A 27,776-nucleotide genomic window follows, 5' to 3' on the forward strand; every position below is an offset into this window, starting at 1 on the left:
AAAAGTGCACGCAGGCTTTGCCATGTCCCCCTGTCGTGCCCTCTTGCACGCACAGGCCCTAACCCTGTCCTGGAACCCTGACCCTGGCGTGCCTCTCTGCACGTGCAGGACTCTGCCTCGCCTGACCCTGGCGTGCCTCTCTGCACGTGCAGGACTCTGCCTCGCCTGACCCTGGCGTGCCTCTTTGCACGCGCAGGACTCTGCTTTGTTACCTTGTGCCTTGGCGTGTCTCTACACACGCACCCTGTCTCGTTTTGTGAACCCTGGCGTGTCCCCTACACACGCACCTAGCCTTGAACCCTGGCGTGTCCCCTACGCATGCACCATGCCTGGATATCTGACGCGCCTCCTTGCCTGAACCCTGGTTTGCCTGCCGGATGCCCGGAACCTGCCGATCGCTGCCAGAGATCGTAAGATGGATGACTGCGGCCTGATGTCCGGAGCTGATGTCCGCAGCCTGATGCCTTGATCATGTCGATCGTTGGCAGCGGTCCGGAGTCCGATACCATTGTGACTATGTGCCTGTACCTAGGTGTGCCACCTGGCACGTACTATGCTATGGACCTTGGCGTGCGCACCTTGCACGTTTTGCTTGTTTTCATGTTTGCACTGAATGTGATCCTGAAGATACCTTGCACTAAAAGGGGTTTTGCACTAAGCAATATCGCTAGCAATATCGCTAAAACGTCACTGGTTTTGTGACGTTATAGCGATATTGCTAGCGATATCGCTATGTGTGATACTTACCAGCGACCGGCTCCCCCGCTGCTCATCGCTGATCGCGCGAGAATGTCCGCCTCCATTTCTCGTCGGGCGCTTCCTGCTGAGACTTCCTGCTGTGACGTCCAGCGACGCGTGGAGGCGGGCGGGAGGACGCAGGATCGCTGTGTGTGAAAGGTGAGTATCGTGCGCTGCGTCGCTGCTGCATCGCTGCTGCATCGCTGTGAGATCTTTCTGTATGAAAGCTCACTAGCGATCATTTAGCGATGCACCAGCGATCCTGACCGGGTCGGATCGCTGGTTGGATCGCTGCTGCATCGCTAAATGTAAAAGGGCCTTTACCTCTTGTCTTGTTTCCTCTCTGTCCCTGGTCGTCAGACACTCCCGTAGTGTCCCCCTGAGCCAGCCGTCTGGTCCCAGCAGTCGTGGTGGCTCACTCCCTCGGTCTTGCCTCTGACACTCCCTGTACAGGGGGTGGGTTCTCACTAGGTCAGCTCGCCCTAGGTGGGTGGGTGCCACGGCCCAGAGGGTCCACTCTAAAAAGGAAAATGGGCTCAGCAGAAGCCGAGTCCGTCAGGGGCAGCAAAGCAACCCCAAAACATCAGGGAACCTCCGCCATGTTTGACTGTAGGGACTGTGTTCTTTTCTTTGAATTCCTCTTTATTTCTCCTGTAAACTCTGATACCTTTGCCAAAAAAGCTCTACTTTTGTCTCATCTGACCAGAGAAAATTCTTCCAAAACGTTTTAGGCTTTTTCAGGTAAGTTTTGGCAAACTCCAGCCAGGCTTTTTTATGACTCGGGGTAAGAATTGGGGTCTTCCTGGGTCTCCTACCATACAGTCCCTTTTCATTCAGACGCCGACGGATAGTACGGGTTGACACGGTTGTACCCTCGGACTGCAGGGCAGCTTGAACTTGTTTGGATGTTAGTCGAGGTTCTTTAACATCCGCACAATCTTGCGTTGAAATCTCTTGTCAATTTTTCTTTTCCGTCCACATCTAGGGAGGTTAGCCACAGTGCCATGGGCTTTAAACTTCTTGATGACACTGCGCACGGTAGACACAGGAACATTCAGGTCTTTGGTGATGGACTTGTAGCCTTGAGATTGCTCATGCTTCCTCACAATTTGGTTTCTCAAGTCCTCAGACAGTTCTTTGGTCTTCTTTCTTTTCTCCATGCTCAATGTGGTACACACAAGGACACAGGACAGAGGTTGAGTCAACTTTAATCCATGTCAACTGGCAACAAGTGTGATTTAGCTATTGCCAACACCTGTTAGGTGCCACAGGTAAGTTACAGGTGCTGTTAATTACACAAATTAGAGAAGCATCACATGATTTTTCGAACAGTGCCAATACTTTTGACCACCCTCTTTTTTATGTTTGGTGTTGAATTATATCCAATTTGGCTTTAGGACAATTCTTTGTGTTTTTTCATTTAAGACAAATTAAATGAAGATAATAATACCAAAGAATTTGTGTTTGCAATCATTTTCAGGAAGAAACTGAGTATTATCTGACAGAATTTCAGGGGTGTCAATACTTTTGGCTACAACTGTAGTTCAATAATAAAAATAATCCTCTCAAATACAACTTGCCTAATAATTCTGCATACAGTGTATTGCTACATTCAGTATAATGGGTCCCATATATTGCTTCACACAGTATAATGGGCCCCATATATTGCTCCATCCAATATAATGGGCCCCATATATTCCTTCATACAGTATAATGGGTCCCATATATTGCTCCATTCAGTATAGTGGGCACCATATATTGCTCCATATGGTATAATGGGCCCATATATTGCTCCATTCAATAATGGGCCTCATATATTGTTCCATACAGTATAATGCGTCCCACATATTGCTCCTTTTAGTATAATGAGCCTATATATTGTTCCATTTTGTATAACGGGCTCCATATCGTATAATGGGCCTCATATATTGCTCCATACAGAATAATGTGTAACGCTCACGCCCAGACTGAATGGCATGAGCATGGGATTGTGGCCCCACTGTGCCACAACCAGACTACCCTGGAAGGGGCATGACTAAGCAGCTACCTTGGTGTTCACTGGAGCCTCTGATGGTGAGGTCAGGCTTGTGCGGCAGGTAGCTGCCAGGTACCACTCCAGGGCGATGTCTGGCTGTAGCAGCTGATCCCACTGAGGGACTGAACACCAATAGCAGGTGTGGGCAAGTACAGATGGGCTCGGCTGATATTCTTGGCAGCAAGCTGGGCACGGCTGGCACTCTGGCAGGCAGGTGGGCATGGCTGGCACTCTGGCAGGCGGGCATGACTGGCGGGCACGGATGGCACTCTGGCAGGAACGGCTCGGACTAGAATAACAGGAACTGATTTGGAAGGGACAGGAACACGGGCAGGTATGAGTGGTATATGGGGACAGGAAGAGAACTGTTCAGACTGGAGGAGCAGGAACTGACTTAGGAAAGACACGGACACGTATGAGTGGTATATGGGAACAGGGAGGGACCAGTTCAGACAGGACGGACGAAGATACACAGGTAGCGGAGCGAGAGCAGAGCAAAGTCGCAGAGTGCAAAGAGAAGAACAGAACTGCAAGATGCAGAGCAGAACTGCAAGGTGCAGAGTGAAGAGTATAGCAGCACCATAAGGTGCAGAGCAGCACCATAAGGTACAGAGCGAAGAGCAGAGCAGAACTGCAAGGTGCAGAGCAAAGAGCAGAGCAGCATCGTAGGGTGCGGAGCAGGTGCTGTGCGGAACCGCATGGTGCAGAACGAGAGCAGAGCAGAACCAAAGGTTGTGGAGCAGAGAACAGAACAGAATCGCAGGTTGCAGAGCAAAGTCGCAGGATGCGGAGCAGAGTGCAGAGCACAGTCGCAAGGCAAAACACAAGGATACACACAGCAAGGTAGGAAAGGCAACCAACAAGCATACAGATAAGTACAGGTATAGGACTCAGTTTAGACAATGTCAGGTAAGGGTACAGTCTCATGATCAAGGATCCAGGTCAGGGCAGAAACGAGAGACACAGAATACAGGCACGGGCCAGAGTATGAAGCGCAATCGGAGACAAGAGAAATAGCAGGACAGGACCTGGCAACTCAGTAGCCAAAGACAGACTGAAAGCGTTTGTTGCTCAGGCATCCCCCTATGGGTGGGGATGTCTTAAGTACCTGAGGCCTCTTGGCAATTGGCAGGCCTTAGGAAGGTGCACACTGTCTCTATAAGAACCAGGAAGTGCTGGTGCAGTCGCCCTAAGCACACAGCCAGGAAGTATGCAAACAGCAGGCAGGAGACATGATGATCACAGCATGGAGCAGGCATAGAGCAGAACTCACAGCATGGCCTGGAGGCAGGGGCGCACCTACCATGAGGCAAGCTGAGCACTTTGCCTCAGGTGGCGGTTTGTCCCTGAAGATAGGGGGCGGCAGATTCTGCCAGTGTAGTAACTAAACTTGCGTCGAAGACACAGGTTCAGTTACTACCTTATTGCCTTGCGGGCTTGGGCTATCCCTGCCAGGAGCTACTTTTCCCGCACTGCACTGATAAGCCGCCACGCCCCCCATGCACCCCATCCTCGCCCTCTCGGAGAGACCCACCTCAACCTGCAGAGCCGCACACCACATATATTGCTGTTCTGTGTGCACAGGACCTGTGATGAGGTCACGGGGGGGAGGAGTCAGGGGTCACATGATCAGGGGCTTCAGTGTATGCAGAACTCTGCTGTGCTGGTTGTCATGGTGCTGGATAAGGGGAATTTTATGTGGCGTCAGGAGGGGTTTACAGTGTGGATGCAGCAGAGCCATGCGTGTACGAGGTGTACGGAGCGGAGCCTCGTGTGTACGGGATGTGCCGAGTGGACCTGCATGTGTACAAGGGTGCGGAGCTGTGTGTACGGAGTGGAGCCCTGTGTGTATGAGGTGTACGGAACAGAGCCCTGTGTGTACAAAGTGTATGGAGCTCAGCCGTGTGTATATGGAGCTCAGCCGTGTGTGTACGGAGCTCAGCCGTGTGTGTACGGAGCTCAGCCGTGTGTGTACGGAGCTCAGCCGTGTGTGTACGGAGCTCAGCCGTGTGTGTACGGAGCTCAGCCGTGTGTGTACGGAGCGGAGCCGCGTGTGTTATGAATGGGTCACCGAGGAGGAAAACAAGACCAAGCCACGTCACAGAAAACCAGAGAGGTTGGTAACTACGCGGAAGGCAGACCCCTGATCCTAACCACACAACTAACAGCAGCCGTGGAGCGTACCTACGATGATTCTAGACGCCTCATCACAGCCGGAGGACTAAATAAGCCTAAAGCAAGAAAAGGGGAAATCTAAAACTGCCCCAGAGCAGACCCCAAAGGAATAGACAGCCCCCACACATGTATTGACGGTGAGACAAGATGAAAACACGAACACAGGTAGGAAAATAGGCTGAGCAAACTATGGGGCCCACACTAACACAGGAAAGGAAAGATAACTGTCTGCAATCACGCCAAAAAACCCTGTAAAAATGTCCAACACTTCTGATAAAAAATACCCTGAAGTCACTAGACTTCTCCCACTATATCAGCACTCTGGCATGTTCTGAGAACAGAGCAAAAAGAGGTCAATCTAATAAGGGACAAAAAGCAAACTGGCACATACAGTGACATGAGTGGAAATTCAGCACAGCCCCAGCCAGGGCTTGCTGACCACACAAAAAACTGAATAGACCAAACCAAATCAAACGTGAACATTAGCAAAGACAACTTAGCTTGAGAAGGCAGGAACTGAGCTGGAAACTAAGACCTCAGGAGGCAGGAAAAAATCACCAGCATGGGAATAGGGAGTCGGCTGTCTTAAATCCATTCTGAGACTCCAGATGTCCAATTCGCTTCCTCATTATCAGGTGGCAGATCTCCGTTAATTCGATCAGCTTCAATACCTCCTGCCACCACCAGAGGGAGCCTGGAAAGAGAGCTCACAACTCCTCTGTCAGCACAACCAGCTCCCTCACCAGAAACCAGAGGCAGACCATAAAATGAATTCACAACACGCGTGTGTACTTGGTGTATGGAGTGGAGCTGTGTGTGTACGAGGTGTACGGAACAGAGCCCTGTGTGTACGAAGCGTACGGAGCCATGTGTGTGTACGGGGTATACGGAGCAGAGCCGCGTGTGTATGCGGTGTACCAAACTGAGCCCTGTGTGTACAAAGTGTATGGAGCTGAGCCGTGTGTTTACGGGGTGTACAGAGCAGAGCCGCGTGTGTATGGAGCAGAGCCACGTGTGTACGAGGAGTATAGAGCGGTGCCATGTCTGTACGATGCATACAAAGCTGAGTCGTTACTGTATGAGGTGTACGGAGCGAAGGTGTATGTGTACGGAGCGGAGCCGTGTATGTACGAAGTGTACGGAATTGAGCCACATGAATACGAGGTGTTTGGAGCGGAGCCACGTGTGTACGAGGTTACGGAGCGGAGCAGCGTGTGAACGAGGAATATGGAGCAGAGCTGCATGTATACAAGGTTTACACTCCCTGACTGAAGTTATGTCGCTTTCCATGTTATGTAAATAAAAGCTTATAACCTGATGTTAAATTCATCCATTGGTTGTATAAATTATTCTTTTGAAAACTGAAACCCTCCGAAATGTGGTTTAGGTTAAGAAAATAAATTGCCATCAATGCAGAAATATTGATCATTTAATGGACACAGAATGATCAGATTTTGGCGAAACAAAGGTTTTGTCACCTGGTCATATAATGCACCCAATCCTAGTTTACATCCTCACCTGTGCTCAGTAAATGATCGGTTAATTAGTGGGTGTGTATAAAAAGAAACCCAGTACCCCAGACCTTCACTTGAGCTGCAACTTGAGCTCTGACAACATGCCAAAAATCAAACCTGTGACCAAAGCCTGGATTATCAAGAGGCTGAAGAGCAGATCCACTGCAGAGTTGTCTGGCACCTTTAATGTGTCTCAGTGTCAAGTACAAAGAATTAAAAAAAGATTCGAAGAGACTGGAGATGTGTTTGACAAGCCCAGATTCAGCAGACCTCGCAAGACAACTGATCAGGAGGAACCTTTGTTAGTTAGAAAATCCAAAGCAAGCCCCTCTTCCACTACAGCAGAGCTCCAACAGGCCTGGACACCTCAAGTCCCTGTGTCAACTAGAATAGTTTGTAGGATTCTGTCTTGAAATGGTCTCCATGGTCGAATCAATGTCCAGAAGCCAGCACTAAACAAAAGGCAAATAAAAAAAAATGTGGCATTTGCAAAGTCCCACGGCCTGCTAAACAGAAGCTGGAAAAGTGGCAGAAGGTGGATTTCTCTGATGAATCTTCAGTAGAATTACACCACAGCCGCCGCAAATGCTGCAGGAGAACTACTGGAGCCCGTATGGATCCAAAATACACCCAGAAAGCGGTTAAATTTGGTGGTGGAAAGATCATGGTCTGGGTGTCATGATCCAGGTCGGATCTGACATGACAGATTAGATGCACAAAGTAACCTTTTTTCCCTTGGCTGTGTGCCAAAGGTGGTTTTGCCCCCGGTGGCCATTAGGGTCATTGCACTGTGGTGATTTCAGTTGTAGTTTTTCCCCCGGTGACCATTAGGGTCATTGCACTCTGGTTATCTTAGTTTGTGCATGTTATTATGTAACAGGTGTGAGTGCTCTATAAAAGAGTATGAGGTGTGTTAATCACGGTTAGTGATTAGTTCTCAGTTACATGCAATCCTGGGTGAATGATGGAGCTGAAAGAGAGTCCCGGGCAGCTCAGTGATAGTCCTGGAGTGGCAGCTATGGTGTCTGCGAGGAGGGCTGCCATGGTTTGGTGGAATTGCAGCTATGGTGTCAGCAAGGAGTTCTTGCATGGCTTGGTGGAGTGGCAGCTATTGTGTAGAGCTGCACTCATGATGCTGGATTCGGTTGCTGGAAAGCTGGACTCTTATGCTGGACTCTGTTTTCTGGACAGCTGCACAAAGGTGGTGGTCTCTGTTTGCTCCAAGGCTGCACTATGGTGTTGGATCCGGTCGGAGGAAAAGATGCATGCAGGTGGTGGGCTCTGTTGCTGGGAGCGTAAGCAACAGAGCAAAGCTAAGTGGTATTCCCCTGTTTTGTCACTTTTCCTTATGTGTGTTTAGTGCAGTGGTGGGATTAGTTTCTGCACCGACCATTTCCCTAGTGAGGGTTTAGGTGCAGGGCTAGCAAGGGTTTAAAGGTATCCTGAGCAGCGCCCAGTGCGGAACCGGCCTAGGGAATGCTAGGAGTGTAGAGACACTGACTCGGGAGTGCAGGAGGTCTCCACGTCCCCATTCCCTATCGCTGTAGGTGGTGCCCTGATGAGGAGTGGTCTTGAGGGTCCAGAGGCCCCTCATTAAGGGGATGGTACTGTCATGATCCAGGTCGGATCTGACAGATTAAATGCACAAAGTAACCTTTTTTTTTCCCCTGGCTGTGTGCCAAAGGTGGTTTTGCCCCGGTGGCCATTAGGGTCATTGCACTGTGGTGATTTCAGTTGTAGTTTTTCCCCCGGTGGCCATTAGAGTCATTGCACTCTGGTTATCTTAGTTTGTGCACGTGATTATGTAACGGGTGTGAGTGCTCTATAAAAGAGTATCAGGTGTGTTTATCACGGTTGGTGACAAGTCCTCAGTTACATGCAAGCCTGGGTGAAGAATGGAGCTGTGAGAGTCCTGGAGTGGCAACTATGGTGTCTGCAAGGAGGGCTGGCATGGCTTGGTGGAGTTGCAGCTATGGTGTCAACAAGGAGTTCTTGCATGGCTTGGTGGCGTGGCAGCTATGGTGTAGCGCTGCACTCATGATGCTGGATTCGGTTGCTGGAAAGCTGGACTCTTATGCTGGACTCTGTTTTCTAGACAGCTGCACAAAGGAGGTGGACTCTGTTTGCTCCAAGGCTGCACTATGGTGTTGGACCCGGTCGGAGGAAAAGATGCATGCAAGTGGTGGGCTCTGTTGCTGGGAGCGTAAGCAACAGAGCAAAGTTAAGTGGTGTTCCCCTGTTTTGTCACTTTTACTTATGTGTGTTTAGTGCAGTGGTGGGATTAGTTTTCTCATCGACCAGTTCCCTAGTGAGGGTTTAGGTGCAGGGCGAGCTAGGGTTTAAAGGCATCCTGAGCGGTGCCTGGTGCAGAACCGGCCTAGGGAATGCTAGGAGTATAGAGACACTGACTCAGGGGAGTGCAGGAGGTCTCCACGTCCCCATTCCCTATCGCAGGGCCACCATTGTTGTTGTTACCCAGGTTTCTCCTTTATTGTTTACATTCACCTTACTGGAGGCAGGGTTTCCAGATTTCCGTGTCTTACCTAAATTCGCCTGTTGGAGGCGGCGTATCCAGCTGCACGTGTTATTTAAATTTGCCCAACTGGAGGAGGTGTATCCAGGGTCACGCGTGTCACCTAAATCCGCCCTGCTGGGGGCGCTGTGTCCAGCCGTGCATGACCGTGACGCTGGGGTTACATTCAGTATGGGGGTGTGCGCAACATTTGCAAGGTGGAAGGCAATATCAATAGCCTAAAATATCAAGCAGTATTAGCTACCTCTTTTATTCCAAATAAAAAAAAAGGGGTCAAATTCTGCAACAGGATGGTGCTCCATCTCGTACATCCATCTCTACAACAAAGTTCCTCCAGGCAAAAAAGATCAAGGTGCTCAAGGATTGGCCAGCCCAGTCACCAGACATGAACATCATTGAGCATGTTTCGGGTAGGATGAAAGAGGAAGCTTGGAAGACAAAACCAAAGAATCTAGATGAACTCTGCGAGGCATGTAAGACTGCATTCTTTGCTATTCCTGATGACTTCATTAATAAATTGTATGAATCATTGTTGAACCGCATGGATGCAGTCCTTCAAGCTCATGGAAGTTACACAAAATATTAAATATGACTCTAATAGCACCACAACTTCATTCACCAATGTTATGCAACATATATTTGTATTTTAAGTTAATTTGTTTGAATATCACATTACTTTCTGACCATTGTGTCCATTAAATGATCAATATTTCTGCATTGATGGCAATTTATTTTCTTAACCTAAACCATATTTTGGAGGGTTTCAGCTTTCAAAAGAATAATTTATACAACCAATGGATAAATTTAATGTCAGGTGATAAGCTTTTAATTACATAACATGGATGAGCGACATAACTTCTGTCAGGAAGTGTACGGAGTGGAGCCATGTGTGTACGAGGTGTACAGAGCGTGGCTGCATGTGTACAAGGTGTACGGAGCAGATCTGCATGTGTACGAGGTTTAATGAGAGGAGCTATGTGTGTACTGAGTGGAGCCATGTGTACGGAGCGGAGCAGCGTGTGAACGAGGTGTATGGAGCAGAGCTGCATGTATACAAGGTTTACGGAGTGGAGCCATGTGTCTTTTTTCCTCTATCTGTTGTTTCTTTCTCTCTCTAATCTTTCTTTCTCTGTTCTTTCTTTCTTTCTCTGTTCTTTTTTTTTTTTTCTCTTCTTTCTCTCTCTATTCTTTCTTTCCCCTCTTTCTCTCTCTGTTCTTTCTTTCTCTGTTCTTTCCCCTCTTTCTTTCTTTCTTTCCTTCTTTCCCTTTGTTTTTTTTTCTCTCTGTTCTTTCTCTGTTCTCTCCCTGTTATTTCTTTCTTTCTTTCTTTCTTTCTTTTTCTCTGTTCTTTCTTTGCCCTCTTTCTTTCTCTGTTTCTTTCTTTCACCTCTTGCTTTCTCTCTGTCCTTTTTTTCTGTCCCCTCTTTCTTTCCCCTCTTTCTTTCTCTGTTCTTCCTTCATCCTTTCTTTTTTTTCTTTCTTTCTCGCTCTCTGTTCTTTCCTTCCTCTTTCTTTCTGTTCTTTCTTTTCCCTCTTTCTTTCTCTCTCTGTTATTCCTTTCTCTCTGTTCTTTCTTTCTCTCTCTGTTGTTTTTTTTTTTCTTCCCCTCTTTCATTCGTTCTCCTTTCTTTCTCTGTTTTTTTTCTTTTTTCTCTGTTCTTTCTCTCTTTTCCTCAGTACCAGTCAGTGTGCCCATAATGCCAGCCACTGTGCCCTCAGTACCAGTCATTGTGATCAGCAGTGCTAAATGGGTGCGGTTGGGGCATGGATATGGGTGTGGCGTGCCACACTCTGTCTCTATTTCCCTTCTTCAAAAGTTGGGAGGTATGGTTAAACCAGCCTGCCAATCGGAGGCTGGCAGCTGACGTCAGAGTGCACGTCGCCGGCGGATTACGTCATTGTCATTTGCAGGTGCGTGTGCGCTTGAAAAGCCTGGAGGCCCGGGAGAATTGCTGCAGGCAGGAGCTCGGCCAGATAAGGAGAAAGTTGTGTTTTTTTTTTTTTTGTTTGTTTTTTTTTTTAATTGTAAGCGACAAACCGCAATGTGTTTCACCGGCAGGATGGAGACACATGGACCATGAACCCGGGGCAGAATGAAGTACGGGGGCAGAATGGAGACACGGGGCAGGATTGGCGACGCATGGGGCAGGATTGGCGACTTAGGGGGCAGGATCATGGGGCAGGATGAATACGATGGAGACAGTTGGGGCAGGATCATGGGACAGGATGGATACAATGGAGACAGGTCAGGATGCGACATCACATGGGGGCAGAATGAATACTCATGGCAGGATTGGAGAACATATGGCTGGAGCTGGGAGTTTGACAAACGGGGGCCAGGATGGGGATATTATTACTATAGGGGCTAATTAAGGGATTACCTGTGCAGCAAGGTGCATATTAAAACTTAACCTTTAAGTAAAATTGTAAAAAGCCAAATAAGTCAAACAACAAAAATAAAGGGGTACCACAGTGAAGGAAGTGCCCTATAACCGACAAACAGAAAACGTCAGGTTGTTAAAAAGGTACTAATGGCCTCTCAGATCCTCAATATTATTCTGACCTGATGGCAAAATGACTATAATTGCCCATAGGATGAATAGCATATACATAATATCATTTATATGGTACAAATAAGTGGTGCTTATAAGAAAAGGATGTTATACCCATACATGTTATTGTGACTTACTTTGCCAAGTGGATGACATAGCCTATGGGCAACTATAAGGTACCGTCACACTTAGCGATTCACCAGCCATCCCGACAATGATACTGTCAGGAGCCCCGTACTGCACTTGCTCACTGAGCCAGCGCAGCTGTCCTGAGTACAAAAACAGTGCTAAAAGATACCTGTGGAGCAGGGCAGCAGCAGTGAAGATGCGTGCTTCAGAGTATCAGGACCTGAAGCACATGACTGCTGGGGGCATTGCTTAAGCTCCACAGATCTAGGAGCTGCAGGGAAACTCCTAGAAAGGTAACTACAGGACAATGTTACCAAGGGGCATAGACAGAGACAGAAACCAGATGAAGCCAGGGTCAAAGCACAAGATAGCAATACAGTACCAAAGGGTTAGACAGAATGGATAGTCAGGACGTAGCAATAGGTCAGAAAACCAGAATGGGCAATAGACTGTACAATAGGGACAAACTGTTACGGAGTAACGATAGCCAAGCCAGGAGGTCAGAACCAGAGAAGACAATAGTACCAAAGCGAGAGACTGAGTACAGAGAGAGGGAACAGGCCGGGTCATACACGGGAAGCAAACAAGCAAAGCAGAATACATGCACACCAGGGGTCAGACACACCAGAACAACAGTATAGCTGACAGAGAACCCTGGTAAAGAGTGAGTATAAATATCCCTCCCAGATCCAGAAGGAGGCCACGAACACTTAACCCTGTGAGTGCAGGGCAAGAACCCTGTTCAAACCATGACAGTACCCCCCCTATTAATGGGGGGGCCACTGGACCCCCAGGCTTGTCTGGGTATCTGGCGTGGAAAGCCCGCACTAGATGATCGGCATGCACCGAACTGGCCGGAACCCATGACCGATCCTCCAGAGAGTACCCCTTCCAGTGTATCAGATACTGAAGTCTCCGGCACACCCACCGGGAGTCAACAATGTGCCCTACTTCATACTCCAGCTGCCCCTCTACCAGCACTGGTGGAGCATTTGATGAGGGATCATCTCTCACCATCCCCACAGGCTTTAATAGGGACCTGTCAAAGACATCAGAAATTTTAAAGGAGGTGGGCAGCTGCAGTCGGTAGGTTACTGGGTTAGCAACCTCCACAACTTTGTATGGGCCAATAAACTTGGGGCCCAGCTTTATAGATGGTATCTTAAGCTTGATATTGCGGGTGGATAGCCACACCTTCTCCCCTACTGCAAATGCTGGACCTGGCCCCCTCCTCCTGTCAGCAAACCGCTTATTGTTTTCCTGGGCCTTGGAAATATTCCTCTGAACCTCCCTCCAAAGAATTCTAAGACGTTGTGTCGCACCCTCAGCTCCAGGACAACCTGAATCCATGCGGGAAAACTCTCCAAAATGTGGGTTAAACCCATAGTTGACCTGAAAGGGAGACTTCCCAGTAGATTGACTCACACGACCGTTGAATGCAAACTCTGCCATGGGCAATACCTCACACCAGTCCTCCTGCCTGGAAGAGGCCAAGCATCTCAGAATCTGCTCCAACGACTGGTTCGTGCGCTCCGTCTGTCCATTAGACTCTGGGTGGAAGGCAGAGGAGAAGGACAACGGAATCACCAGCTTTTTGCAAAAAGCCCTCCAGAACCTGGCTACAAACTGTACCCCTCTGTCTGACACCACATTCATAGGCACTCCATGCAACCTAATTATATGCTGCATAAATAAGCGGCCCAGGGTTTCAGCAGATGGTAACGCAGGGAGAGGTACAAAGTGGGCTTGTTTTGAAAACCTATCCACCACCACCCATATCACCGAGTTGCCCCTGGAAGGCGGAAGATTTGTGATTAAAGTCCATGGACAAATGTGTCCATGGTCTATCCGGAATTGGCAAAGGTACTAATTCCCCGGCCGGCTGGACCTGAGAACTTTGAGAACGAGCGCACAACCCACATGCAGTCACAAACGTTTTAATATCTGTTACCATAGAGGGCCACCAGAAATCCCTCGCAATTGCCCCCCGGGTAGCTGCAATCCCAGGATGAGCACTCAACATAGAATCGTGAAATTCCTGCATAAGTCAGAGACGGAAACGTTCCGGTACAAACAATTTACCCGGGGGTTTACCACCAGGATCCCGAGCCTGGGCCTCCAAAATCCCTCTCTGTAACTCAGATGAGATTTCGGCCACCACTACTCCGGGCTGAAGAATGGAAGAGGGAGGTTCTGGAGGGGACACCGAATCAAAGCTTCGGGATAAGGCATCAGCCTTGATGTTTTTAGATCCCGGCGGAATGTGATGGTAAACTGAAATCGAGAAAAAAAAAAAGCGCCCACAGAGCCTGTCTGGGGGTCAATCTCTTGGCAGACTCGATATAAGCCAAATTTTTGTGATCAGTGATGACTGTAATGGGATGAACAGCCCCCTCCAGGAAATGCCTCCATTCTTCAAAAGCCAACTTTACCGCCAACAACTCTCTATTGCTGACATCGTAATTTCTCTCGGCAGAGGAAAATTTTTTAGTGAAGAAGGCGCAAGGCCTCAGATTAGTAAGGGTAGGAGGGCCCTGAGACAAAACTGCCCCCACCCCTACTTCCGAGGCGTCAACCTCCACGACAAAAGGTCTTGACGGGTTCGGGTTGTACCAATACAGGGGCTGAAGAAAAGCACTTTTTTAATGTCCTGAAAGAATTTTTTGCAGCTACAGACTAATTTTTTACATCAGATCCCTTGAGAGTGAGGTCCATTAGAGGCTTTACCACCTGCGAGAAGCCCTTAATAAATTTCCTATAAAAGTTGGCAAAGCCCAAAAATCGCTGCAAGCCTTTCAAGTCATGAGGCTGCACCCACTCCGTAACAGCCTGGACCTTCTTAGGATTCATGCGGAACCCCTCCCCTGACACAATCAACCCCAGAAAGGATACTTCTTGCATGAAAAATGGGCATTTTTCCAACTTGGCATACAAATGATTCTCCCTCAGTCTCATGAACCATCCGCAAATGGTGCAAGTGAGATTGACTGTCCTCCGAGTACACCAGAATGTCATCCAAATAGATAACCACAAAACGACCAATTAAATCAGAGAAAATTGCATTAATAAAATTCTGAAAAACAGCAGGAGCGTTGGTGAGACCAAAGGGCATAACCAAGTTTTCGAACAGCCCTTCAGTCATCAGGAATGCTGTTTTCCTTTCGTCCCCTTCCCGGACTCTTATAAGGTTATATGCCCCACGTAAATCCAGTTTAGAGAACCACTTGGCCCCGGTGAGTTGGTTACATAGATCAGGAATTAGGGGGAGAGGGTATGTATTTTTCACAGTAATTTTGTTTAATTCCCGAAAGTTGAGGCACGGCCGCAAACCACCATCTTTTTTTCTTACCAAAATAGAAGCCCGCTGCCACAGGTGAAACAGAAGGCCTAATATGCCCTTTGCGGAGACTCTCGGTAATGTACTCCTTCATGGCTAGACGTTCGGGCCCGGACAAATTGAACAGGCGAGCCTTGGGTAACTTTGCTCCAGGGACAAGATTAATGGCACAATCAAAGGGTCTATGTGGTGGTAGCGCCTCAGCCTCACTTTCAGAAAATACGTCTTCAAAATCTTTCAGGTACTCCGGAATACCTTCCAGATCGACAGACGACATTGACAGATTTTACCGGGGTGACGAGTTGTCAAGTTACAACATAGACCGTTAGCCATACAACCCCACTGAATGATCTCCCCCGTGACCCAGTCAATAGTAGGATTGTGACGTTGAAGCCAAGGCATACCCAGTACCAGTCCAGCCGGCAGATTATTTAGAACAAAACACCTTACCTTTTCTCTGAAAGTGGGTTCTACTCACGTGGAAAAATTATCAGTCATGAAACAAATTCCCTCCTGGGTGATAGAAGAATCATTTGCCACGATTTTAACAGGATCTTTTAACCTGACTGTCCCTATCTTATGAAAAGTCACAACTTTGACATCGATCAGATTAATAGAAGAACCACAGTCAACAAAGGCGGTAGTCCCAACCGGACCGCCTGTAAGTTCCAGTTCCACCGGAAGCAGAATTTTAGTAAGTGAGGAAAAGGGTACCTGGGAGTCTGGGCAACCTCCTTGATTGTTACCCAGACTCAGTCATTTTCCTGACAGCTGCATTGAAGAAGGGCAAGAAGGACAGTTCCTTCTCCAATGTCCAGCGGATCCACAGTAAAAGCACAATTGGTTGTTTCTTCGGTGTCTCCTCTTTTTCCTCCAATGACGTGGCACCAACCTCCATGGGCTCAGGACTAGATGCAGAGTCTCTCAGATTGCAGAATAAAGGGGTCTCCTGCAGCATGACCCCTCTTGCCTGCAGCCTACGGTCCATGCGGACAGCCTGGATCATAGCGTCCTCCAAAGAATCCAATGGAGGATGAAGGGCTAGGGCATCTTTCAAACATTCGGACAGGCCTCTACAGAACAAACCCCGGAGGGCAGCATCATCCCAGGAGACCTCCGCTGCCCAGCGTCTGAACTCAGAGCAGAACCATTCAGCAGAGTGCCTCCCCTGTGTCACACTCATCACCATATCCTCTGCCAGACGCACTCTATCAGGCTCATCATAAATGTGCCCCAGAGCCTCAAAGAACAAATTCAGACATACGTTCAGGAGCCGAGGAAGAGAGAGAGCCCATGCCTGTGGAGCCCCCCGAACTAGGGAAATGACGACCCCCACCCTCTACAGTAGAACTCATCCCCAGAGGAGCGGGGCCTCAGAGAAAAAAAAAAGCTTGCATCCTTCTCTGAAAGACCTGAACTCCTTTTTATCCCCTGAGAAAAGGTCTGGCAATTTGACCGGAGATTTGGGGAATGCCAATGACACATCTCTATCCCCAGCAGCCCCCTGCACAGTATCCACCAACTGTTGCTGGGTCTGGGCCACCGTGCGCTGTTCCACATTAAGTTTGTGGAACATTTGGGTCAGGTGCTTGACCTGATCAGCCAAAGCTTGTATGGGATCCATGAGGATAACACTTTTTTTTTTTTTTTTTTTTTTTCTTCAGAGGAAACAAAAACTGAAATGGTCAGCTATAATGTCAGGAGCACTGCACTTGCTCACTGAGCCAGCGCGGGTGTCCTGAGTACAAAAACAGTGCTCAAAGATACCTGTGGAGCAGGGCAGCAGCAGTGAAGATGCGTGCTTCAGAGTATCAGGACCTGAAGCACATGACTGTTGGGGGTGTGGCCTAAGCTCCACAGATCTAGGAGCTGCAGGGAAACTGTCCTGTATGTCCCTTGGTAACATTTTAGAAAGGTAACTAGACAGAGACTGAAACAAGATGAAGCCAGGGTCAAAGCACAAGATAGCAATACAGTACCAAAGGGTTAGACAGAATGGATAGTCAGGACGTAGCAATAGGTCAGAAAACCAGAACGGGCAATAGACGGTACAATAGGGGTAAACTGTAACGGAGTAACGATAGCCAAGCCAGGAGGTCAGAACCGGAGAAGACAATAGTACCAAAGTGAGAGACTGAGTACAGAGTGAGGAAACAGGCCGGGTCATACACGGGAAGCAAACAAGCAACGCAGAATACACGCACACCAGGGGCAGACACACCAGAACAACAGTATAGCTGACAGAGAACCCTGGTAAAGAGTGAGTATAAATACCCCTCCCAGATCCAGAAAGAGGCCACGAACACTTAACCCTGTGAGTGCAGGGCAAGAACCCTGTTCAAACCATGACAGATACGACCCGGTCAGAATCGCTGGTGCATCGCTAAGTGGTCGCTAGTGAGCTGCCAAACAGGCAGATCTCATCAGCGACATAGCAGCGGTCAGCGGTCGCTACTTACCTGTCAGACAAGGCGATGAAGACGTCCGCCCGCCCACGTCCACGCGTCGCTCGTCTCCACAGCAGGAAGCTGATGACGAGAAATGGCCCAGGCGGGGGAGCCGGATGGAGGTAAGTATCACACATAGCGATATCGCTCTGCTGCGTCACAAAACCAGTGACATTATAGCGATATTGCTAGCGATATCGCATAGTGTGACGGGGCCTATAGTCATGTTGCTATCAAGTCATATTAATATTGAGGATCTGAGAGGCCAGTAGTACCTTTTTAACAACCCCCTTTTTATGTTCGTTGGTTATAAGGCACTTCCTTCATTGTGGTACCCCTTTGCTTAATTGTTGTTTGTCTAATTTGGCTTGTTACAATTTTGCCTAATAAAGGTTAAGTTTTAATATCCACCTTGCTACACAGATAATCTATTTTGTGGATTGTTCTATTCCTGGTTTATATGCTAATTAAGGGATATTCTTACTGCAGTGATTTATTTATTTTATTTTTTGAAGATACTGTTTTAAATGGGGGAGGCCGTCCTGTTACTGTGCAGAGCATCACTGTCACTTTTTTCTTCATCTGGTGTAGTTTATTCATAATACATTTTATTTCTATAGCGCCGACATATTCCGCAGCACTTTACATTTCAGAGGGGACTTGTACAGACGATAGACATTACAGCATAATAATAATCACATAGATCATAACAGATACCAAGAGGAATGAGGGCCCTGCTCGCAAGCTTACAATCTATGAGGAAAAAAGGTAGACTCAAAAGGTGTGTGGTAACAAAGTAGTTTAGAATTTAGGATAAAATTAAGTAATGTTTTGGAAACGGTGCTCTAGATAACTGCGTTATTTCCTGCAGAGATGAGCCATGGCTAGAAGAAGTGATGGCGGTCTGTGCTGGATGAAAGATGAAAAGTAAAGATGAAGGACTTCACCTAGAGACGTCACTGGTGGATCAGTGTGTATCTGTACACTGACACTATACACTGCATACTATATACAGGGGTCCAGTGTATAATGTCACCAGTGATCACTGTATTACCTGTACACTGACATTATATACCGAGCTCCTGTGTATAATGTCACCGGTGATCACTGTATTGCCTGTAGAGTGACACTTTATACAGAGCTCCTGTGTATGTCACTGGTGATCACTGTATTACCTATACACTATATACAGAGTTCCTGTGTATGTCATCAGTGATCACTGTATTACCTGTACACAGACACTGCATACTAAGTACAGATCTCCTGTGTATAATGGCACTTACGGTAATGTTAGTATTGTGTTTTTTGTTAATGATCTGTATTGTATAATTCAGTCACTCTGTGGTGGTAATATGTTGTCTGGCCATGGTGTGGCAATATTTTTCTTTATATGTGCTATTATTTGGTCACCATGTGGTGGTAATATGTGGTCTGGTCATGGTGTGGTGGTATTTGTTCCTTGTATGTGGTATTATTCGGTCACTGTGGTGGTAATATGTTGTCTGGACATGTTGTGGTGTTATTTGTTCCTTGTATGTGGTATTATAGGTCACTATGTGGTGGTAATATGGTGTCTGGACATGGTGCGGTGATATTTGTCCCTTGTATGTGATATTATTGATCATTTTAAAAATTGAAAAATAAATAAAAATATACCGAAATTGTATTGGATATTTTAAAAATGTTTAATAGGATAGAGTAGGACCCAGCCAAAAGAGTCTACCATGTTGTGGTGGCGGGTTAAAAAATCTTTTGACCAAAACAAAAGCTGTTGGCTATACGTGTGATCTGGTGATGGGAACTGTTAATGTGTGATAGGTGAGAAGTGGAGTTTTTCCAAGAGAGAGCGGTGGGACTGTGGACAGTTCTAGGGGTGGGGGCAGGGGTGGAGCCTGAGTCTCAAGGGGTCCCCGAAAATTTTGCCAGTATGGGGCCCCGAAATTCCTAGTGGCAGCTCTGCCTCTGTGCACACGGGTAATGTTTGCTCCCAGGAAGGTGCTGAGCCGGGACAAAGCAGGAGGAATCTCTATTGTTCTTACAGCATTTGTTACACTTATTACTAAGCACTAATTTATAAGATTTATCACCAGTTTTATTCACAAGTAATTTTGTATCAGCAAAATGGCCCCAATCCTACACAATGGGTGCTGCTGATATATCCAGGTTGCCTGCCCCGTGCCATGGTCCTAAATGCAGAAACACTGTATTTTTCCACATTTCATCTTTAACCCCTTCCTGACATCTGACGTACTATCCCGTCCATGGGACCTGGGCCCCATGGACGGGATAGTACGTCATAGCGATCAGCGGTGCTCACTGGGGGAGCGCCGCTGATCGCGGCTGGGTGTCAGCTGATTATCACAGCTGACACCCGGCACTATGTGTCAGGGGTGGTCACGGACCACCCCTGGCACACTGCGATCAAACATGATCGCTGTGTATCTGGGGTTTAGGGTAGCATCGGCAGGGAGGGGGCTCCCTCCGTGCTTCCCCGAGACCCCCGCAGCAGCGCGATGTGCAGCACTGCTGCGGGGGCCTCCTTCCCTGCAGGTCCCCAGAACCATTATGGCGGCGGGGACCTTCGGGGGCCTGCATGGAGGCATCTTTCTCAGTGCCTGCTGAGAGCAGGCTCTGAGAAAGCCTGCAGCAGCGCCTGATTGACAGAGTGCTGTGCAACCTGTCAGATCAGAGATTTGACATATTACAGTGATGTAAAAAATCGCTAAATAAATTTAAAAAAATATATATATATATATTCCCTAATAAATTCATTTTTTGAAAATAAAAAAAACAATAAAAGTACACATTTATTACCGCATCTGTAACGACCTACCCTATAAAACTGTCCCGTTAGTTAACCCCTTTAGTGAATCCCTTAAAAAATAAAAAACAAAGCAAAAAATAATACTTTATTATCATATCGCCGAACAAAAAGTGTAATAACGCGCAAAAAGACTGATATAAACCATGGTACTGCTGAAAACGTCATCTTGTCCTGCAAAAAACAAGCTGCCATATAGCATCATCAGCAATGCAAAAATTATTTTTGTATAAAATTGTTTTCATTGCATAAAAGCGCCAAAACATAAGAAAACGACATAAATGAGGTATCGCTGTAACCGTACTGACCTGAAGAATAAAACCGCCTTATCAATTTTACCCCACACAGAACGGTGTAAACGCACCCACCAAAAGAAATTCATGAAATGCTGGTTTTTGTTCATTCTGTGTCCCAAAAATCTGAATAAAAAGCGATCAAAAAATGTCATGTACCCATAAATGGTACCAATAAAAATGTCAACTCGTCCCGCAAAAAATAAGACCTCACATGACTCGGTGGGTCAAAATATGGAAAAATTATAGCTCTCAAAATATGGTGATGCAAAACCTATTTTTACAATAAAAAGCGTCTTTTAGCGTATGACAGCTGCCAAACATATAAACCCGTCATAAATAGTAAATCAAACCCCCCGTTATCACCCCCTTAGTTAGGGAAAATAATACAATTTAAAAAAATGTATTTATTTCCATTTTCCCGTTAGGGTTAGGATTAGGGCTAAGGTTAGGATTAAGGCTAGGGTTAGGGCTGAGATTAGGGGTTAGGGGTGTGTTGGGGTTAGGGTTGGAGTTAGAATTGGGGGTTTCCACTGTTTAGGCACAACAGGCGCTCTCCAAACGCAACATGGCGTCTGATCTCAATTCCAGCCAATTCTGCGTTGAAAAAGTCAAATGGTGCTCCTTCTCTTCAAAGCTCTGCCATGCGCCCAAACAGTGTTTTACCCCCACATATGGGGTATCAGCCTACTCAGGACAAATTGCAAAACAACTTTTGGCACCCAATTTCTCCTGTTACCCTTAGGAAAATAAAAAATTGGGGGCAAAAATATCATTTTTGTGGAAAAAAATGATTTTTTTACTTTCACGCCCAGGTGTTATAAACTTCTGTGAAGCACTTGGGGGTTCAAAGTGCTCACCACACATCTAGATAAGTTCCTTAGTGGGTCTAGTTTCCAAAATGGGGTCACTTGTGGGGAGTTTCCACAGTTTAGGTACATGAGGGTCTCTCCAAAGGCAACATGACACCCACAGACCATTCCATCAAAGTCTGCTTTCCAAAACGTCATTACTTCCCTTCAGAGCCCCGACGTGTGTCCATACAGTAGTTTTCTCCCACATATGGGGTATCAGCGTACTCGGAACAAATTTGTACAACAACTTTTGGGGTCCAATTTCTCCTGTTACCCTTGGGAAAATAAAAAAAAATTGGACTAAAAGATCATGTTTGTGGAAAAAAATGATTTTTTTATTTTCATGCCCGAGAGTTATAAACTTCTGTGAAGCCCTGGCAGGTTCAAAGTGCTCACCACACATCTAGATAAGTTCCTTGGGGGGGTCAGGGGCTTTCCAAACGCGACATGGTGTCCAATCTCAATTCTAGCCCAAAAAGTCAAATGGCGCTGCTTCCCTTCCGAGCTCTGCCATGCACCCAAATAGTCGTTTACACCCACATTTGGGGTATCAGCATACTCAGCACAAATTGCACAATAACTTTTAGGGTCCTGTTACCTTTGGGAAAATAAAAATTGGGGGTGAAAAGATAATTTTTGTGGAAAAAAATATGATTTTTTAATTGTACGGCTGTACGTTATAAACTTCTGTGAAGCCCTAGTGGGTTCAAAGTTCTCACCACATATCTAGATAAGTTCGTTGGGGGGTCTAGTTTCCAAAATGGTGTCACTTGTGGGGGGTTTCCACTGTTTAGGCACATCAGGGACTCTCCAAACGCGACATGGCGTCCGATCTGAATTCCAGCCAATTTTCCGTTGAAAAAGCCAAGCGGCGCTCCTTCCCTTCTGATCTCTGCATGCGCGGAAACAGTGGTTCCCCCCCACATATCAGGTATCAGCGTACTCAGGACATATTGCGCAATAACTTTTGCAGTCCAACTTCTCCTGTTACCCTTGGTAAATTAAAAAAAAATTGGACCTGAATTATTTTTTTGTGAAAAAAAGTTAAATGTTCATTATTTTTTTTAAACATTCAAAAAATTCCTGTGAAGCACCTGAAGGGTTAATAAACTTCTTGTATGTGGTTTTGAGCACGTGGGGGGGGGGTGCAGTTTTTAGAATGTTGTCACTTTTGGGTATTTTTCTATCATAGACTCCTCAAAGTGACTTCAAATGTGATATGGCCTATAAAAATAAAATGGTGTTGCAAAAATGAGAAATCGCTGGTCAAATTTTAACCCTTATAACTTCCTAACAAAAAAAATTTTTTGTTCCAAAATTGTGCTGATGTAAAGAAAACATATGTGAAATGTTATTTATTAAGTTTTTTTGTGTGCCATATCTGTGATTTAAGGGCATAAAAATTCAAAGTTGGAAAATTGAGAAATTTTCACTAAATTTCCATTTTTTTCACAAATAAACGCAAGTTATAGCAATGAAATTTTACCACTAGCATGAAGTACAATATGTCACGAGAAAACAATGTCAGAATCACCAGGATCCATGGAAGCGTTCCAGAGTTATTACCTCATAAAGGGACAGTGGTCAGAATTGTAAAAACTGGCCCAGTCATGAACGTGCAAACCACCCTTGGGGGTAAAGGGGTTAATATATATTTTTTGTTGCTAACAATCTGTTCCGATTATTGGGTCTTTGCTGTATTTTTTATTTTTCCCAGTGTATATATTTTTGGTGTAGATTTAATGCTGGGATTCTGCACTCTAAGCACCACTTTGTGTTTTTTTGGGGGATGGTTGCCCTAGAGTGGTGCTTCTAACCTAAGGTCCCTGCCCTGCTTCTATACTCCCTGCTGCCATCTTCACTTTTTATCAGCACCATTTTGTGACAGCAACTTCTGTCTGCGGGAAGTCAGAAGTAACAGAAACACGCTATCAGGCCATGTTCACACGTTCAGTATTTTACCCTCAGTATTTGTAAGGCAAAATCAGGAGTGGAACAATCAGAGGAAAAGTATAATACAAACATGTCACCACTTCTGGATTTATCACCCACTCCTGATTTATCACCCACTCCTGATTTGGCCTTACAAATATTGATGTAAAATACTTACCAAATACTGAACGTGTGAATGTGGCTTTAGACTGGTTTAACAGGCTGGTTTTCTTCTGATGACTCTTCCATGAAGGCCATATTTGATAAGGTGTCTCTGAACAGTAGAACAATTACCACAACTCCAGAATCTGCTAAATCTTTCTGAAGGTCTTTTGCAGTCAAGGGGGGGTTCTGATATGCCTTTCTAGCAATCCTACAAGCAGCTCTCTCTGAAATTTTGCTTGGCCTTCCAGACCTTCTCTTGACCTCCACTGTTCCTGTAAACTGCTATTTCTGAATTACATATTGAACTGAGGAAAGGACAACTTGAAAACACTTTGCTTTCTTCTTATAGCCTTCTCCTGCTTTGTGGGCCTCCACCATTTTCATTTTCAGAGTGCTAGGCAGCTACTTAAAAGAACCCATGCTGGCTGTTTTTTCGCACAAGGTTAGAGGAGGCTATGTGTTTCTAAACCTGTGGAATCTGCATCAGCTGGCGTTTCCTAACATTGAAGGTGAACAAGCCTTATCCCTTACAGGCTATTTAAGGTCTGAAACCTTGGTCAAAGTTATCTGAGCACACAAATCTCCAAAGGTGCCCAAACTTTAGCATCGGAACATTTTTTCTTTTTGTAATTTTTAAAATGTGAAAAAATGACAATGTGTATTACTTTTTAGCCTAAAATACAAAACAAATGTCATCTTTAACTTTAGGCCTTTTAGAGATCATTTTATCTTCAACTTGCTTAACTGTTCACAATAACAGTAATTTTGACCAGGGGTGCCTAAACTTTTGCATGCCACTGTATGTGGCCTGAATTTATTATTTATTTTTCTTTTGCGTCAAGTGTCCATTGTGATAATTTGTGAAATATTATAATATTGTCACTGTAGAGGCTATTCCTATTGTACTTGTTCACTATATACTTTAGGGCTACCTTGGCGTACTATTTTAATTAGGCCATTATATTTGCTTTTTGTATCAGCTTGCGGTTCACTATTATGCCTTCTCCCCTATTTATATACTCTAATTTTGTTGCTGTGCGGGATAGTTTAGGTTAGTTCTTGAATTTGCACTATGCACTTTAGGGCCATTTGTGCTCATTACTAAGCCCCTTTGTGATATTTTGGGTAACCATTGCGGATGTGCTCGTTCGCGGTGGTGTGCGCCTGAGTGCTCTGGCTGCAGGGCGTCTTTATGTCTCTGTGCACACCGGGATATTTTTATCCCGTCTGTGCATATGATGACATGACGCCCAGGCTGTGTGGAGGACCTGGCGCGCGCACACAGCGCATGCGCCGCTAAAACCGCTCCCATTGGTTCTTGAGCCCCACGTGACATGTCACATGGGCTATTTTAAGGTCCTATTCCTCACTACTTACCATCCCCTTGAGAAAGCGGCATAAGTGCCTGCGAAATGCGCGTCGGGGGCGGACATCTGGTTGTGGGACACTCTCTATGGCATCCTCTTTACCCTGGTAAGCCCAACTATTAATATTGGCACATATTTTTCTACTTGGTAGTTTAGCATACCTTACTTCTCTGGGTCACTTGACCAGGGCTATTAGTAATGCCGGGTTTGGACGTCAGAGGGGTGGTCTCTTTTGCCTGTATGTTCCTTGGTGCACTATGGTTATTTCATTTTCTGATACCTCTAAATCATGTATTTTGAACTTTGAATAAAACGAAAACCTTTTAATCTTCTTTCACCGTGTACTCCTATTTCCTCTGGTGTTGTCATTACGATTGGAGTTGGTGCAGTCTTTTTGCTGGGAGGCTCACAGGTGGTGATGTTCTCCCGTGCATTATTATGCAACTGGTTTTGTTTCTAAGTTGATCACTTCGCCTCAGGCGGCATTGAGTCCCTGAAGACAAGTGCGAAGATAAATGTTTCAAATACTGTATATTCCTATTTAAAAGTGCATATATTTTACATGTGTGTCAGGTTAGGCTAGTAAAGAGTAAACCAGATTTATTTGAACTGATTTTACTATGGGGGGGTGCCATTTTGCAGTTCGCCTCAGGCAGCAGAGAGGCTAGGTTTACCCCTGCCTGGAGGGGTAAGTAAGATTATGTACCTGCCTGGTGGGAGATGGAAAGCCATGCAGTGATGCCGGCAGGGTTCTTACAGTACCCCCCCTTTATGCCCCCTGCTCTTCAAGCCCGCCAGGATGATCTGTAGAAGGAGTATAGGACAACACACAGTCAAGCCCATCACGACATCCTTAGGGTAGAAAGAAGCAGGAGTGACATTAGGAATCTCGGAATGCCAAGACTCTCCGTGCCCGACGAGGTCAGCTCCTACCGCTGAAGATACAAGAATCTGGACCTCCTCCTCTTAGTTGATGTACAGTAGAGACTTGAAAGCTTCCATATTGCTATCTTCATCAACCGGCCACCTGGACACTGAAGGCACCCTAACTGGGACCAACTTCTGCCCGTTGCCCTGAAAAAACTGAACTTCTTTCTCCTGGTTGGTGGGAAGCAGAGACGCTTAAACTTCCATTTCATCATCTTCATCAACCGGCCACATGGAAGCTGAAGGTACCCTCACAGGATCCATCCTCTGCCCGTTAGCCAAAGAAAACTTTCCTAGAGGCAGAAATGTTCCTGAGAACTGGACACAGGTATAGTCGTTGGAGATGTGTGTAGAAAATGCCACCATTTCACTTTCTTTGGAGACGTCAGCACACATTGACTCGATGACTAGCAGACCAGACAAAGAAGGTGACAACACTGCTGACTGACTTAGACATATGGGAACCAGACACCTCTCATGACTTGGTTGTTCCAACAAAACATCTCGCCGGGTCTCCAAACCAGATCGGATAGTAGAGGTCTTGGCTTGGGATGACCCATGGGCCTACCAGACAGCATGTGAAAAATGAACTTCTTTGTGTATATTGCCCTGACTTGGAGCTGTAGTTGTTCCTGAAGAACTAGACTGCTCTTGAGAAGGACTCGCCCATCACTACACAACACCCTCATCTGATTCTGGAGCTGTAGAACAAAGATCACACACCGACTCCGTATGGCTGGCCACTTTAATACACCAAAGCTCCCAGAAGGCAACAAAACAGTCATAGATCTTTGGGCAGAGACCGTCTGGATGTTTCACACAACCGCAGTGACATCGTATTTCCCCCTCATGACTGGATTCGTTCTGCTTCTCTGCCAGCCCACTTTTATTAGCCTTCTTGGAATTTGCATGGGTAGCTGTCTTTGCCAGTTGAGGAACAGGTGGATTTTGGATGGTCATGGACAGATGTGTCGATTTACCCACAGGTATCTTTCGTCTCGTCCATCTCTGGAAGCTTGGAAAGGAAGAGTTTGCAGGAGATGCAGAACTAGGCTTATCGAAGACCTTACAGAAGACCAACAGGAATACCGGAAGAGTCAAGGTGATGGGATTCCCTGCTTCCCAGAAAAGGTTAAGCCACTCCAAGGCATTTCCTGTTAAGTAGGACATTAAGACTCCCACCTTAACCCGACAAGAGAAAAAATGGGGAGCATACCAGTTGAAGTATCGCAAGCACTGCTCCAAGAACATACGGCACTGCTTTGGATCCCCATTGTACCTTGGCGGATCCGCAGGGATGGATGCAGGTTGAGAAACTACATGTGCAGGGACTATGATTCGGGATGGTGCAGTGAAAGTCCAGATTTCAGATCGTGTAAAAATTTATTCAGTTGCTCATACTGGCAGGAAAAAAGTTCATCTCGCTCCGAGAGCGAAGGCCCATGGGATTCAGCGGGGACCATGGCCTGAGCAAACTGTAATGCTCGCGCCCAAAAAGGATGGCGCGAGCGTGGCATTGTGACACCACTGTGCCACAACCAGAGTACCCCGGAAGGGGCATGACTAAGCAGCTACCTTGGTGTTCACTGAAGCCTCTGATGGTGAGGTCAGGCTTGTGCGGCAGGTAGCTGTCAGGTACCACTCCAGGGCAGTGTTTGGCTGTAGCAGCTGATCCCACTGAGGGACTGAACACCAATAGCAGTACAGACAGGCTCGGCTGACACTCTTGGCAGGCAAGCGGGCACAGCTGGCACTCAGGCAGGCGGGCACGGTTGGCACTCTGGCAGGCAGATGGGTATGGCTGGCACAGCTCGGACAAGAGGGACAGGAACTGATTCAGAATGGACAGGAACACGGGCAGGTATGGGTTTTATATTGGGACAGGAAGGGACCTGTTCAGACTGGAGGAGCAGGAACTGATTCAGGAAGGACAGGAACATGGACAGGTATGAGTGGT

Source organism: Dendrobates tinctorius, unplaced genomic scaffold (genome assembly GCF_039654945.1).
Source record: "Dendrobates tinctorius isolate UK_male_01 unplaced genomic scaffold, ASM3965494v1 ptg000015l, whole genome shotgun sequence".
NCBI classification, from domain to species: domain Eukaryota; kingdom Metazoa; phylum Chordata; class Amphibia; order Anura; family Dendrobatidae; genus Dendrobates; species Dendrobates tinctorius.